At 43.6% G+C, this 16,117-nt stretch overlaps 1 protein-coding gene and 1 pseudogene across 5 annotated transcripts in view; one reads left to right on the top strand and one right to left on the bottom strand.

Annotated features, from left to right (window-relative positions):
* Nucleotides 1–16,117, top strand: part of SPIN1 (spindlin 1) — a 95,918-nt gene that overhangs the window by 23,393 nt on the left and 56,408 nt on the right. The window contains exon 2 of one of the 5 annotated variants that reach the window (XM_017876181.1): nucleotides 933–1,073. The exons of 3 other annotated variants lie outside the window; for them this stretch is intronic. The gene's annotated coding sequence lies outside the window, so the exon portion shown is untranslated. Of the gene's footprint in view, nucleotides 1–932; nucleotides 1,074–15,155; nucleotides 15,249–16,117 lie in introns of those variants that run through there. One more of the 5 variants, XM_017876185.1, reaches the window with a different exon arrangement.
* LOC108532241 (heterogeneous nuclear ribonucleoprotein A1-like) lies at nucleotides 5,326–6,328 on the bottom strand (annotated as a pseudogene).

The following is a 16,117-nucleotide window of genomic DNA, read 5'->3' as shown; positions in this document are numbered from 1 at the left end:
TTTATAAAATGCCTTTTTTTTTTTTTTTTTTTGAGACGAAGTCTTGCTCTGTCGCCCGGGCTGGAGTGCAGTGGCGCTATCTCGGCTCACTGCAAGCTCCGCCTCCTGGGTTCACACAGTTCTCCTGCCTCAGCTTCCCCAGTAGCTGGGACTACAGGTGCCCGCCACCATGCCTGGCTAAGTTTTGTATTTTTAGTAGAGATGGGGTTTCACCATGTTAGCCAGGATGGTCTCAATCTCCTGACCTCGTGATCCACCCGCCTCGGCCTCACAAAGTGCTGAGATCACAGGTGTGAGCCACTGCGCCCGGCCTACCCCCCCAATTCTTCAATCTAGTCTTTGCTACTGCACTCAGACAGCGAAGACACTTTTTTCTTGCATCTATATTAGAAACTGTGTAGCTTTTTTACTTTATTAACTTCATAATTTTTAAATTTCTTGATTCTTACAGTACTTAGCTTAAAACACAAACATATTGTACAGATGTATAGAAATTCTTCCTCTGTATTGTTATTTTGTAAGCCTTTTCTATTTTAAAAGTGTATTACTTTTGTTTTTACTTTTTAAACTTTTTGTTAAAAGCTAAGATACTTTGCCAGGCGCGGTGGTTCATGCCTGTAATCCCAGCACTTCAGGAGGCCGAGGCAGGCGGATCACCTGAGGTCAGGAGTTCACGACCATCCTGGCCAACATGGTGAAACCCCATCTCTATTAAAAATACAAGAAGTAACCGGGTGTGGTGGCAGGCACCTGTAATCCCAGGTACTCAGGAGGCTGAGGCAGGAGAATCGCTTGAACCCGGAAGGCAGAGGTTTCAGTAAGCCGAGATCGCGCCATTGCGCTCCAGCCTGGGGGACAAGAGAGTAAGACTTTGTCTCAAAAAAAAAAAAAGAAAACGAATACTCAAGATCGTCTGTATCACTGTCTTCCAGCTCGGCACCTTGTCACAGTGAAAGGTCTTCAGGTGCAATAACACATTTGGAGTTGTCATCTGTGATAACAGTGCTTTCTTCTGGAGTACCTCCTGAAGGACCTGCCAGAGGCTGTTTTACACTGAACTTTTTCTTTTTTAAGTAAGTATGAGTACAGACTAATGATTAAACATATAGTTAATACATAAACCAGTAACATAGTTGTTTATTGTCAAGTACTATGTACTGTACATAATTGTACTATACTTTTTTTTTTTTTTGAGACGGGGTCTCGCTCTGTCTCCCAGGCTGGAGTGCAGTGGCACGATCTAGGCTCGCAGCAACCTGTACCTCCCGGGTTCAAGCAATTCTCCTGCCTCAGCCTCCCAGGTAGCTGGGATTACAGGCATGTGCCACCATCCCCGGCTATTTTGTATTTTTAGTAGAGATGGGTTTTCACCATGTTGGTCAGGCTGGTCTTGAACTCCTGACCTCGTGATCCACCCACCTTGGCCTCCCAAAGTGCTGGGATTACAGACGTGAGCCACCGTGCCCGCCCTGTACTGTACTCCCCCTACCCCTCACACCGAGATGGAGTTTCGCCCTCGTTACCCAGGCTGGAGTGCAATGGCGTGACCTCGTCTCACTGCAGCCTCCACCTCCCGGGTTCAAGCGATTCTCCTGCCTCAGCCTCCTGAGTAGCTGGGATTATAGGCGCCTGCCACTATGCCTGGCTCATTTTTTTTTTTTTTTAAGTAGAGACAGGGTTTCGCCATGTTGGCCAGGCTGGTCTTGAACTCCTGACCTCAGGCGATCCATCCACGTCAGCTTCCCAAAGTGCTGGGATTACAAGCGTGAGCCACCGTGCCTGGCCTGTACTATAATATGATTTTGAACACAGTAGTTTTGTTTGCAGCACAGTGGGTTTGTTTACACCAGCATCACCACAAATGGCTATGAAATACTAGACAATAGGAATTTTTTAGCTCCATTATAATTTTTTTTTTTTTGAAACAGGGTCTCACTCTGTGGCCAAGGCTGGAGTGCAGTGGTGCGATCTTGGCTAACTGCAGCCTCTGCCTCCTGGGTTTAAGTGATCCTCACGGTCTCCCTAGTAATTGTGACTACAGGTGCCTGCCACTATGCCTGGCATGTGTGTGTGTGTGTGTGTGTGTGTGTGTGTGTGTGTGTAGAGATGGGGTTTTGCCACGTTGCCTAGTCTGGTCTCCATCCCTTGGACTGAAGTGATTTGCCCACCTTGGCCTCCCAAAGTGCTGGGGTTACAGGTGTGAGCCATTGTGCCTGGCTCTGTTATAATCTTACGGGACTACCGTTGTATATGTGATCCATTGTTGACTGAAACGTCACTGCATGGGGCATGACTGTACTTACGTCTTGAAAGATTCTCTTGCCAACAATACATACTAGAATTATTATTATTTTTTTTTCTTGAGTTGGAGTCTCGCTCTGTCGCCCAGGCTGGAGTTCAGTGGCGCAATCTCAGCTCACTGCAAGCTCCACCTCCCGTGTCAACGCCATTCTCCCACCTCAGCCTGACTACAGGTGCCCGCCACATGCCTGGCTAATTTTTTTGGTATTTTTAGTAGAGACGGGGTTTTACTGTGTTAGCCAGGATGGTCTCCATCTCTTGACCTTGTGATCCACCTGCCTTGGCCTCCCAGAGTGCTGGGATTTCAGGCGTGAGCCACCATGCCCAGTCAGTATATACTAGAATTTTTAAAAATCTTGTGTGTTTCTTGTGATTACAGCATCTGTCTATTGGCATTTGACAAAGTAACTGACATTTAGGTTCAAATCTGTTAGTAAGCACTTTCTACCTGTCAAGCCTGTTTTGTACCTTTTCCTGTCCTTTCTTGCCTTGTTTTAGATGCTATTTTTTTATGTTTGTTCTGCTGTTCTAACTTGGAAGTTACTTAAACATGAATCTTTTACTATCAAAATCTAGTATTATTTGATATTAACCTCCTCTCCTGAATAGTCTGTTGAGCTCATTTTTATTCACATTGTCATTATTGTGTTGTTTTAATTCTGTCTGTATTTTATCTTGATGTGATTAATTTGTGTTTTCAATAACCATTTAGATTTACCCACAGAATTTATCTTTTTCATTTCCTAACTAGATCCTCCATCTTGGAACATTTTCTTCTGCCTGAAGAACATCCTTTATGCTTCCCACCTTTTGTGTAACTTCTGGTAGTGAATTTCCTGAGTATGTGTTAGTCTAGACATGCCTCAAATTGATCTTCCTTTAAAAAAAAAAAAAAAAGATGGAGTCTCACTCTGTTGCCCAGGCTTGAGTGCAGTGGTGTGATCTCGGCTCGCTGCAAACTCTGCCTCCCAGTTCAAGCCATTCACCTGCCTCAGCCTCCCGAATAGCTGGGACTACAGGTGTGTGCCACCATGCTTGGCTAATTTTTTTGGTATTTTTAGTAGAGACAGGGTTTTGTCATATTGCCCAGGCTGATCTTGAACTCTTGATCCCTAGTGATCCATCCGCTCGACCTCCCAAAGTCCTGAGATTACAGGTGTGAGCCACCGGCCCGATCTTCCCCTTTGAAGGATACTTTTGATGTGTACGGAATTCTAAGTTGTCAGTTTTCTTCTAAGTGTTAAAATAAGCTATTGAATTGTGGCCAGGTGCAGTGGCTCACATCTATAATCCCAGCACTTTGGGCAGCCACGGCGAGAGGATTACTTGAGCTCAGGAGTTCGAGACCACTCTGGGCAACATAGTGAGACCTCATCTCTAATTTTTTTAAATTAAAAAGAAGCTATTGAATTGTATCTTAAGTTTTCCTTTTTTTTTTTTTTTTTTTATGTAAGACGTACAGTGTCAGTTTTAAAATTCATTCCTGTGACTGGAATCATTCCCTCTATCTTTTTTTTTTTTTTTTTTTTGAGACAAGAGTCTTACTCTGTCACCCAGGCTGGAGTGCAGTTGTACGACCTCGACTCACTGCAGCCTCGACCTCCCAGGCTCAAATGATCCTCCTACCTCAGCCTCTTGAGCAGCTGGTACCACAGGCCTGAGCCACCCCATGCCTGGCTATTTTTTGTAGTTTTTATACAGACAGGCAGGGTTTCACCATGTTGGGCAGACTGGTCTTGAACTCCCAACCTTGTGATCCACCCGCCTTGGCCTCCGAAAGTGCTGGGATTACGGGCGTGGCCATCGTGCCCAGCCCTTTTGTGTGTGTGTGTGTGTGTGTGTGTGTGTGTGTGTGTGTGTGTTTTGAGAGGGATTTTTGCTCTTGTTGCCCAGGCTGGAGTGCAATGGCGTGATCTCGGCTCACCGCATCCTCCGCCTCCCGGGTCCAAGAGGTTCTCCTGATTCAGCCTCTCAAGCAACTGGGATTACAGGCATGCGCCACCAAGCCCGGCTGATTTTGTATTTTTAGTAGAAATGGGGTTTTTCCATGTTGGTCAGGCTGGTCTCGAACTCTTGGCCTCAGGTGATCTGCCCACCTCGGCCTCCCAAAGTGCTGAGGTTACAGGCATGAGCCACTGTGCCTGGCCTGCTTTTCTTTTTTCTTGTTTTTTTTTTCCTGCTGGTTTTTCATTTTTTTCTCCTTGTTGGCTCTGTGTGTGTGTGTGTGTGTGTGTGTGTGTGTGTGTACACATGTGCACATCTAGTAGATCACATATTAAATATCATTTGAATAATATGGGGTCTAGGATGATATATCTAGAGAAGATTTATGCTTCTTTCTACCTCAGGCATCTTAGGGAATAGGCAGTTTGGGATCACCTTGGTTCAGTTTTGGGGATAAAGATAAGTTGCAGTTGAGCTACACGTCTTAGAGCCTGGCTGCTTCCCTTTCCCTCACTTCCTAAGTGCAGCTATTCAGGATTCCAACTCGAAGGGAGATGAGTTTACCAGTCCCCCTGTAAACCCAGCTGGTCCTTGGCAGTTGCTCTCAGGGACCAAAGTGGTTATAAATGTAGGGTTTGCCTTTTTAGATCCTGCCTCTCTCTTACCTTACTATCTTCCAAGTTATTTGATGCTTTCATGCATATATTTAGTGTGTGTGTGCAACTTTTTTGTTTTTTAAAGACATTTATTCAGCATCACGATCACACTATTACATTTAGCAATCAACAGCATGGGTGCAAACAAACAAACAAACAAACAAAACAACTTCATTAAAACCCTCTGTTGGAATGCTTTACACTTTCCACAGATCAGAAACTAAAATAACCTGTTATACAATTAGTCACAAATACAGTCTTCGAGTTTTTTTGCCCATACACGAGTATTTGTCTAAAACATGTCTTCTTTGTAGCATCTAGGCCCTGCCACCACTGTGCTTTGCTGAATTCACAAATCTATTGTAACCTGTAGCTTCCCTGTCACTTCTGTGACTCTCCTTTCTTGCCAAGCTTTGTTTCCTACTTAAAATCTTCTGCCATAGCTACTGCTGCTACTGGAACCACCATAGCCACCTTGGTTTCATGGTTTGGCATAGTATTGGCCTCCACCACCATAGGGGCCAGAGCTTCTGCCTCCAAAGTTTCCTCCCTTCACGGGTCCAAAATTTGAAGACTGATTGTTGTAATTGGCAAAATAATTGTAGCTTCCACCACCTCCAAAATTGCTTCCATCATTACCAAATCCATTATAGCCATCCCCGCTGCCACCAAAACCACCACGACCACTGAAGTTTCCTCCATGACCAAAGTTGTCATTCCCACCGAAACCACCTCCATGACCACCACCAAAGTTTCCAGAACCACTTCGCTTCTTTGGCTGGATGAAGTACTAGCCGTCTCTTGCTTTGACAGGGCTTTCCTAATTTCACAGTTGTGGCCATTCACAGTATGGTGTTTCTGAATGACAGTCTTATCCTCGGAGTCATGGTCGTCAAAGGTTACAAAGGCAGAGCCTCTTTTCTTGCCACTGCCTCAGTCAGTCATGATTTCAATCACTTTAGTTTTTCAGAACTGTTCAAAATGATCTCTTAGGTGATGTTTTTTAGTATCTTCTTTAATGCCACCAACAAATGTCTTTTTCACAGTTAACTGGGCACCTGGTCTTTGAGAATCTTCTCTTGAGACAGGTCTCTTTGGTTCCACAACTCTTCCATCCACCTTGTGTGGCCTTGCATTCATGGCTGCATCCACCTCCTCCACAGTGGCACATGTGACAAACCCAAAGCCCCTGGAGAGCTTGGTGTTTGGAATCTCTCATTACCACATGCCCGTGAGCATCCCCCATTGCTCAGAATGGCTCCTCAGACTCTCATCCGTTGTTTCAAAGCTCAGCCCTCCAGTGAAGAGCTTCCTCAGCTGTTGGGGCTCTTTAGGAGACTGTAACTTAGACATGATGGCATGGAGAAGAGAGACTTTAATGATGCTTCAGTGTCATCCATGGGCAGAAAGCTTTTTTTTGGAGACAAGATCGCATTTTGTCACCCAGGCTAGAGTGCAGTTGCATGATCTTGGCTTACTGCAGCCTTGGCCTCCTGGGCTCAAGCTGTCCTGTGTCAGCCTCCCTAGTAGCCGGGACTACAGGCATGCATTGCCGTGCCTAATTTTTTAAAATTTTAGTGGAGATGAGATCACCCTATGTTCCTGAGGCTGGTCTTGAATGCCTGGGCTCAAGCAATCTTCCCTCCCTTGCCTTCCAAAGTGCTGGGATTACAGGTGTGAACCACTGTGCCTGGCCTATTTTCAACTTTTTCTCATGGTAGTTTTCAGTTATATGCAGAAGTCAAGAAAATAGTTCAAAACAACCCCGTTTGTATCCTTAACATAATTCCAGCAGTCGTTGATAGAGCTTTCTTGCTTCTGGTATGACAGGATATTTCAAGCTCCTCTAATATCCTTCTCTTCATCTGGAATCGGCTATTTCTCTAAGAAACTCTGGTTTCTGATAGTTTTTACAAGGGATGTCCGTGTAAATTTTACTTTAATTTTGTAGCTGTGTTGGGAGGATTGTTTAAATTACCAGTCCATTATTACCAAGAGTTGGCCATTTACGTTGATCCTTGCGGGTGACCTTCAGAAACCCATCAGAGACCCAGAGAGACTGCTTGTTGCCCATAGTTTTGGGCACTTAGGGTTGTGCCATGGACTGTTTGCCAGTTTTATGAAACCTATGGATGCCTTTTCAGAATCTTTCTGAACACAATGAATGAAATACACAGGATCACAACAGAAACCAATTATATTTAAACAGTTAGACAAATATTATTACCCTGTTAAACAGAAGACTGACGTCTTTGTCAGTAATTTTTTTTTTTTTTTTTAAAGACAGTCTCGCTCTGTCACTCAGGCTGGAGTTCAGATGGGACAGTCTCAGCTCACTGCAACCTCCACCTCCCGGGTTCAAGTGATTCTCCCGCTTCAGCCTCCCTAGTGGCTGGGCCTACAGGCGCATGCCACCACACCTGGGTAATTTTTATATTTTTAGTAGAGATGGGGTTTCACTGTGTTGGCCAGGCTGGTCTCGAACTCCTGACCTCGTGATCCGCCTGCCTCAGCCTGGGATTACAGGCGTGAGCCACCGCACCAGACCTCTTTGTCAGTAATTGAAGTGACAAGACAATATTGTTGATACATAGATAATTCAGATTTTGTTTATACTAAAATTAAGGGTTTTTTTGTTTTGTTTTTTTGAGATGGAGTTTTGCTCTGTCTCTCAGGCTAGAGTGCAGTAGTGTGATCTTGGCTCACTGCAGCCTCAGGCTCCCAGGTTCAAGCGTCCTGCCTCCACCTCCTAAGTAACTGGCTCTATAGGTGCACACCACCACATCTGGCTAATTTTTGTGGAGATGGGGTTTTACCATATTGGCCAGGCTGGTCTCAAACTCCTGACATCAGGTGATCTGCCTTGGCCTCCTAAAGTCTTGGGATTACAGTCGTGAGCCACTTGTCTGGCCAAGGTGTTTTTTTTTTTTTTTGGAGATGGAGTATCACTCTGTCGCCCAGGCTGGAGTGCAGTGGCACAGCCTCAGCTCACTGCAAGTTCCGCCTCCTGGGTTTACTTAACGCCATTCTCCTGCCTCAGCCTCCCGAGTAGCTGGGACTACAGGCGCCCGCCACCATGCCCGGCTAATTTTTTGTGTTTTTAGTAGAGACGGGGTTTCACCGTGTTAGCCAGGATGGTCTCAATCTCCTGATCTCGTGATTCTCCCGCCTTGGCCTTGCAAAGTGCTAAGATTACAGGCATGAGCCACTGCGCCCGGCCGTATTTTTTTTTTTTTTTTTAAAGGCAGTCTCCCTGTATTGCCCAGGATGGAGTGCAGTGGTGCGATTTTGGCATACTGCAACCTCAGCCTCCCAGGTTCAAGCGATTCTTGTACCTCAGCCTCCTGAGTAGCTGGGACTACAGGTGCGCACCACCACACCTGGCTAATTTTTTAGTAGAGACGGGGTTTCACCATTTTGGCCAGGCTGGTCTCAAACTCCTGACCTCAAGCAGTCTGCCTGCCTTGGCCTCCTAAAGTGTTGGCCTCCCAAGGCCTCACACTCTACAGGTGTGAGCCACTGCACTGGGCCAAAATTAAGGTTTTGATGTTTAATAAAAATCAGTTGTGTGGTGGTCTTTGGCTTATCTCCTTTTATATATTCATCAACAAATAATTGTTGATGGGGAATGTATCATTGCGATACATTTCGACTTAGATCAAAGTTAATAGGTTTCCACAAGACTGCCCTCTCACTTTGGATACCAGGTGCAAACTTGAGGGGCTCCTGTGTTACTTTTATTTCTGACTGAGTACAAATGGGAGGTTTCTGTCACACTCAAGTTTGATAATTCACTTAGGATGACTCACAAAACTCAAGAAAGTCCAGTACTGACAGTTTATTGTAACAAAAAAAATGCAACTTAGGACCAACCATCAGAAGTGACATATAGGACGGTGTCTGGGAAGGTCCCAGATGTGAAGTGTTCATACCCTCCTATGGAGACAGGGTGGATCATCTCGGTGTCTCCATGTGTGACTATACACACAGAGTATTAACCAGGAAGGCTCACGTGAGCCTCTGTGTCCAGAGTTATTGGTGCTTAATTACATCAGCATGATCCATTTAATCATTGGCTTTGAACTTGAACTCAATTTCTAGCTCCCTTCTCTGGACTTGGGGCTGCCATCCTGGGGCTCAGAGCCCCAGCCTTCTGATGCCATGATTGGTCTTTCTGGTTTGGCCAGCTCCCCAGCCCCACATCCTGAGACATCTTGTTAGTATAAACTAGGTGCTCACCGTGAATCACAGAGATGCCCTGTCCCTCTCAGGACATTTCAGGGATTTAAAGGGCACTAACTGGAGCTGGGACAAAGGCCATCCAAGCTCTTTGTTATACCACAGTCAGCAATTCTGCTTTCAATTTGATGCGTAAGGACCAGGCCTAGTGATAAGCACATGGCTGACCTGAGCTGTGCCTGCGCGCCTGCATGAGAAGAGTCTGTGCTCTGTCTGTTCTGGTGGCAAGTCTAGTCAAGTGTCAGTTGATGAGCTTAAATGGTGTTTTGAGTTACAACAAATTCAATGGGATGGAAATATATGTGATTTCTATTGTTGAGAAGTTGGAAGTACTGCTGATACTGTGGTTTGTTTACATTCATGATAGAAGGAACTGCTGTACTTCAGGTAGAGGTTAGGAAAGATGAAGATAAAATTTTTCTCCTGTCCAAATCCTTGGTCCTTATAAATGTTGACCATGTATTACACTTGTATTAAAACTTGGTGTTTAGATGTTTAGTGGTTTAGGGTGTTTAATAATTTTTTTTTGAGATGGATTCTCGCTCTGTCACCCAGGCTGAATGAAGTGCAGTGGCATGATCTTGGCTCACTGCAACCTCCACCTCCTGGGTTCAGGCAATTTTCCTGCCTTAGCCTCCTGAGTAGCTGGGACTACAGGCGCCTGCCACCACACCTGGCTAATTTTTTGTATTTTTAGTAGAGACGGGGTTTCACCATGTTAGCCAGGATGGTCTCGATCTCCTGACCTTGTGATCCGCCTGCCTCAGCCTCCCAAAGTGCTGGGATTACAGGTGTGAGCCACCGCGCCTGGCCTAATAATTTTTATATTGATAGGAGAATTTGGGCTCTGAAGGCCTTCAGATATCTACTTGGTATATATGATAGCTGCTTTGCCAGGATCCTTAAGTTGCTGAACATTGTGTAATTAGCAATACTTTGTAAGGATTGAGCCCTTTATTTTAATCTTTGAAGTTTCAGCTAAAGGCAGAACCTACACCATAGGCCCCTAGAACATCGTCCTTAGGTTTCATCCATTGTAACATTTCTTTTTTGAGAAAGGTCTTGCTGCCATCCTGGCTCACTGCAACCTCTGTTTCCCAGGCTTAAGTGATCCTCCCACCCCAGCCTCCCAGTTAGCTGGGACTACAGGTGTGCACCACCTCACTTGGCTAATTTTTTAAAAAATTTTTTATAGAGATGAGGTCTCACTGTGTAGCCCAGGAACGTCTGGAATTCCTGGACTCAAATGACCTTCCCACTTTGGTCTTACAAAGTTGGGATTACAGGTGTGAGCCCCTCCCTGCCCATTGTAACATTTTAAATGAGAATATCTAATAACTTTTTTTTTGTTTTTGAGACAGAGTCTCGCTCTGTCGCCCAGGCCAGAGTGCAGTGGCGCATCCTCAGCTCACTGAAAGCGCTGCCTCCCAGGTTCACGCCATTCTCCTGCTTCAGTCTCCTGAGTAGCTGGGACTACAGGTGCCCGCCACCATGCCTGGCTAATTTTTTTTTTTTTTTTTTTTTTTAGTAGAGATGGGGTTTCACCGTGTTAGCCAGGATGGTCTTGATCTCCTGACCTTGTGATCTGCCCGCCTTGGCCTTCCAAAATGCTGCGATTACAGGCATGAGCCACTGCGCCCGGCCCAAGAATATCTAATAAATTCTTGTAGTTACCTAGGAAGGTTTTGAGTTGTGCTTTGAGTGTTTTTTCTTTCCAGAACTATGAAACCTAAAACCATTGACCCTTAAATTTTTGTTGTGAAACGTTTCAAACATAGAAAAGTTGCAACAGGCAGTTAATATCTGTACTCAGCATCTACATTCAGGAATTGCAGATATTTTGCTGTCTTTTCCTCTTTATGTTTTTAAATTTCTTTTCTGCTAAACCATCCTTTCTTACCCTATTTTTGTTTTATTTATTTTTAGAGATGGGGTCTCATTCTGTCACCTAGGCTGGAGTGCAGTGTGGCTTGATCATAGCTCTCTGCAGCATCAAATTCTTTGGTTCATGGGATCTTCCCACCTCAGCCTCCCGAACTGGAACTACAGATGCATACCACATCTGGCATTTGTCTACTTTTAATAATGATGTCTTAGTTACAAACTTAACTGGTAAACTCTTGTGATGCTGCTGCTAGGTCTAAACTTAGTCCTTTCCCCTGCTGTTTTTTTCCCAAACTTTTTAAATGAAATTTTCTTTCTTTTTCTTTTTTTATTTTTTGAGATGGCGTTTTGCTCTTGTTGCCCAGGCTGGAGTGCAGTGGCGTGATCTCGGCTCACTGCAACCTCTGCCTCCTGAGTTCAAGAGATTCTTCTGCCTCAGCCTGCTGAGTATCTGGGATTACACGTGCATCACCACACCTGGCTAATTTTGTATTTTAATAGAGACGGGGTTTTTCCATGTTGGTCAGGCTAGTCTCGAACTCCCAACTTCAGGTGATCTGCCTGCCTCGGCCTCCCAAAATGCTGGGATTACAGGTGTGAGCCACTGCACCTGGCTGTAAATGAAATTTTCTACACATAGAAAAGTTGGAACTATAGCACAGTGACCCAACCTGTATACCCAATATCAGTATTTTAATTTGCTTACATTTTGCTCTGTTTTTTGCTATTGAACCATTTGAAAGTCTCTTTAAATTGCAAACATCATGACACTTCTTAGAGTAAGGTTGTTATTCTTTGTAACTACATACCATATTTAAGAAAGCTAATTAGCCCTTCATATCTAATATCTATGTCCTGTATTCAGATTTTAGCTATTTTTTTTGTATGTTTGTGATAATACATGTAATCCCCACTATGTTTTAAAGGAAAAGCAAATTCTTATTCTCTATACTCGTATTCAGCACAACACTTCTGTGATCAAATGTGTGTGGGTTTTCTTTCCATTATCTGTGTCTCATTTTCTCTGATGACTCCAGTGGGTTGTCCTACAGTGTAACTTAATTCTGAGAGTATCCACTGGGAAATAGCATCACATCCCACCAGACTGCTCCCACTTCTCATGCCAATCCCAAGTCCAGGTTATTAATTTTATTTATTTACTGATTTATTTTTTGTGAGATGGAGTTCTCACTCTGTTGCCCAGGCTGGAGTGCAGTGGTGTGATCTCGTCTCGGTCCACTGCAACCTCCGCCTCCCGGGTTCAAGCAGTTTTCCTCTCTCAGCCTCCCCAGTAGCTGAGACTACAGGTGTGCCACCACACCCAGCTAATTTTTGTATTTTTAGTAGAGACAGGGTTTCACCGTGTTGGCCAGGCTGGTCTTGAACTCCTGACCTCAAGTGTTCTGCTGGCCTTTGGCCTGCAAAGTGCTGGGATTACAGGCATAAGCCACCATGCCCCAGCCAAGTCCAGGTTATATTATGTGCTTCTGACACACTAGCTATAAATTGGAGGCTCCTGTGATTCCTCCTTCAGGTTTGCTAGAATCACTCACAGAACTCAGGAAAACAGTGTATTTGCTAGATTACCATTTTATAATAAAGAATACCACTCAGGAACAGCCAGATGGAAGAGAGATGCATAAGGCAAAGGAGGAGTGTGGAACTCCCCTGCCTACTCTGGGCTCATCACCCTCCCAGTACTTCCATGTGTTCACTAACCTTAAGTTTCTCTGCACCTGTCCTTTAGGGTTTTTCTGTAATCTTCAGTAAGCCGGCATGATTGATTATGTCATTGCCCACTAGTGATCAACTTAGCTTTTAGCCCTCTGCGCTACCCGCCTCCCTTCCCAGGGTAGGGCTGAAAGTTCCAGCCCTCTCACCACTGGCGGGTTCCCCTGGCAATCAAGCCACTTCCTGAGGCTGTCCAGAAGCCATCAGACATCATTCATCTCATTAGCATAAAAAAGACACTGGTATTCCTAGAGTTTTAGGAATTTGGGTGCCAGGAAATGGAAGAACAAAGTATATGTTTCTTCACAGATTTAACCTTGTGTGACAACCATTTTTTTCCTTTTTTTTTAGATCTTGTTACATACCGAGACAGCAGTTTTAAGACAACTTGTTGACAGCCCAAGCTTCAGTTTGGGCTTGACATGTTTCACTATTAGTGCTCCTGTATACTTTTTCATTAGTGGTCCTGGTGTTAAGATTTGGGAAGTTAGTATTTTTGCATAAATAGTTTTAGGAATCTATTTTCTTTATAAATAACACTGTTCAGTAATAGCAACAGGCAACAAATACTTTGATATGACTCTACTTCCTGAGATTACTGCTTTTATATCTGAAATGTTGAAATGTTCATGTTTTAGCCTTTTTGGAGACAATACGTGGTCATTGATTTCGTGATACCATATTCCTTTATTGAAGCAATCTAAGTGTTTATTTTTAAATAGGAAGTGTATCTCGACAATGCTAGTTGCAGTCTGTGTGACCTTGACCAAGTTACTTTAATGTCTGTGCTGCAGTTTTTCAGTTTCCAAGATGGAATAGTTATAGTACGTATCCTCCTCACGGTTGTGAGGAGTGCATGACACATAGAGAGTGCTCAGTGAACGGTCATTTTTCTGGTAAGTAGTTGGAGAGTTTTTTGATCTCCTTTGAGATTATTATAGAATGAGAATTTTGAGTTTCAGAATTTAAGTTCATGACACATTTTAAGATTAGAAAATTGCAGGCCTGGATACTGTTAGATATGAGTTCTGAATTTCTCCTCAAAGAATCAGTGTCAGTATGTTCAGTTCTTTGCCTTCTGCTTTTAAAATTAACTTCCTCTTAAAGCAACCTTTGCCACCCTCATTCTGATTACCTGCTCCACCCTGACTCATTCTCTGCCTTGACTCATTCTCCACCCTGACTCATTCTCCGCCCTGACTCATTCTGATTTCCTGCTCTGTCATAACCATTTTTCCCGACAAACCACTCACCCCATCACTCTCTTTAAATTAACCAATTGGAAATAGTTTAGCCTGTGTGGTCTAACCCTAGCCAATTGGGGGAGGACATAGCAGCAGGGGCCACGTACATCAGGAATAAGAACCCCTTCCCCTCCCTTGTCCAGGTAGTATGCTCGCCATTGCTCCATCTGTGAGGGTGCACCCTTCTATGGGAGTAAATTGCCTTGCTGAGAAGAAGAAAAAGAAAATTTTAGATTCGAGTGCTATTTATTTTGCGGCATTGAAACTTTATAACAGTACTTAACTATATTTAATGAAGATAGACTTAGCAAAGGAAAATCCAGCATCTTTTTTCTCTTAATTTCTAAAAAGTTTGAACTGAAATAAAAGTACAAAGAATAACATTAGTGAACACTAATATGCTCTTCACCTACATTAAAAAAGATTTTGCCATGTTCGTGTTGGTTAAAAATTGTAGGTGGTGCCATTGTTTTGAGCTAATCTGCACTAGGCAACAGTAGACCAGACTAAAATCTAAATGGAGCCACTCATGGTTCCAGACTACCAAACTGAGGTGTTATTGGACCTTCCCAGAAATCAGGAGAGAGGAATAGCCTTAATTTCTCAAACCAGACAGTTCCAGTTGGCATGATAATGCAGTTCCCAATCAGTTATTTCTCTATTTTCCTGTTTTTTCATTCCTTCCTTACAAGGAAAGTAACTTTGAAATGACCAATCTGCTTTTTGTTCTGCCATCCTGAAATAATCAAAAGGATCACAGTCAAGTTTAAAAGAGTTTTATTCAGGCTGGGCACGATGGCTCATGCCTGTAATCCCAGCATTTTGGGAGGCTGAGGCGGGCGGATCACCTGAGGTCGGGAGTTTGAGACCAGCCTGACTAACATGGAGAAGCCTCGTCTCTACTAAAAGTACACAATTATCCAGATGTGGTGGCGCATGCCTGTAATCCCAGCTACTCGGAAGGCTGAGGCAGAAGAGCTTGAATCCGGGATGCAGAGGTTGCAGTGAGCTGAGATCGTGCCATTGCACTCCAGCCTGAGCAACAGAGCAAGACCCCGTCTCAAAAAAAAGCAATACAAAACAAAAAAACAAACGAGTTTTACTCAAATGCAAAACGGAGAGCAGCCAACTGGGTAACACAGAATCCAGAGGAATAGAGCCAGCCAGTCCTCTGAAGCCGAAAAGTTTAAGGTCTTGCTTATTTAGGCAGAAAACAAGTTTAACAGGATTGCCACATTTTCCATACAAGGTTGGTTTATGAGTTATAGCAATTTGATTAGTTACAGTTCTTTTCCTTTTCCAATTTAAAAGAGTTTATTTAACATTCCATCTTAGTGTCTTTGTGTAAGAGAAGGAAGTTAATCTACAATGAAGATTAAGTTTAGAGGGATGGGGGTCTTCTCTGGAGCCCATTAGTCTTTTCCAACATTTTACAAAACAGTGTAGGTAAAAGACTGATCTATAATCAGAGGACTAAAGCTGCCTGTCATGTGACTCAGGTCCCATTATCACATTTCTTTAAGGCTGAAAATAATTAAAAAACTTCCAGCAGATTTGATTTTCAATTATTTTCACAGTTCTTTGTTTATGCTTTCTTCAGGCCTATTGTGTCTGTACATGTAGCCTCTACTCTGCTCACTGGAATGCTCATTCTATTTTATGGAACAAAGCGTTGCTTGATTCTAGAATTGCAAATAAAGCTGTTTAAGATCCTTAAACCACATTATTGTAATTTTGTCTTTTGATACTTATGTTAACCCTCATGTATGTACTCTTTTCTTTCCCTGAATTATTTGAAGTTAGCTTACAGAAATTGCAAGTCTACCTCTTTAGGCATTTCAGCATGTGTTTCCAAAGAATACGTTCTCAGGCATAACCACAATGTCCTTGTGCTTTTAAAATTCAACGATAATCTTACAATATCTAATATTTAGTCTGCATTTAAATTTCCCCAGTTGTCTTAAATGTATATGTGTGTGTGTGTTGTTGTTGTTGTTTTTTTGGATACAGGGCCTCAGTTGCCTGGGCTCGATCATGGCTCACTGCAGCCTTGACCTCCTGGTCTCATGTGATCCTCCTCCCTCAGCCTCCTGAGTAGCTGGTAACTGGTACTACAGA

This window comes from Rhinopithecus bieti, unplaced genomic scaffold, assembly GCF_001698545.2.
Source record: "Rhinopithecus bieti isolate Rb0 unplaced genomic scaffold, ASM169854v2 scaffold_9919, whole genome shotgun sequence".
NCBI classification, from domain to species: domain Eukaryota; kingdom Metazoa; phylum Chordata; class Mammalia; order Primates; family Cercopithecidae; genus Rhinopithecus; species Rhinopithecus bieti.
The sequence above is the reverse complement of the archived record's forward strand: the minus strand, read 5'-3'. Positions and strand labels throughout refer to the sequence as shown.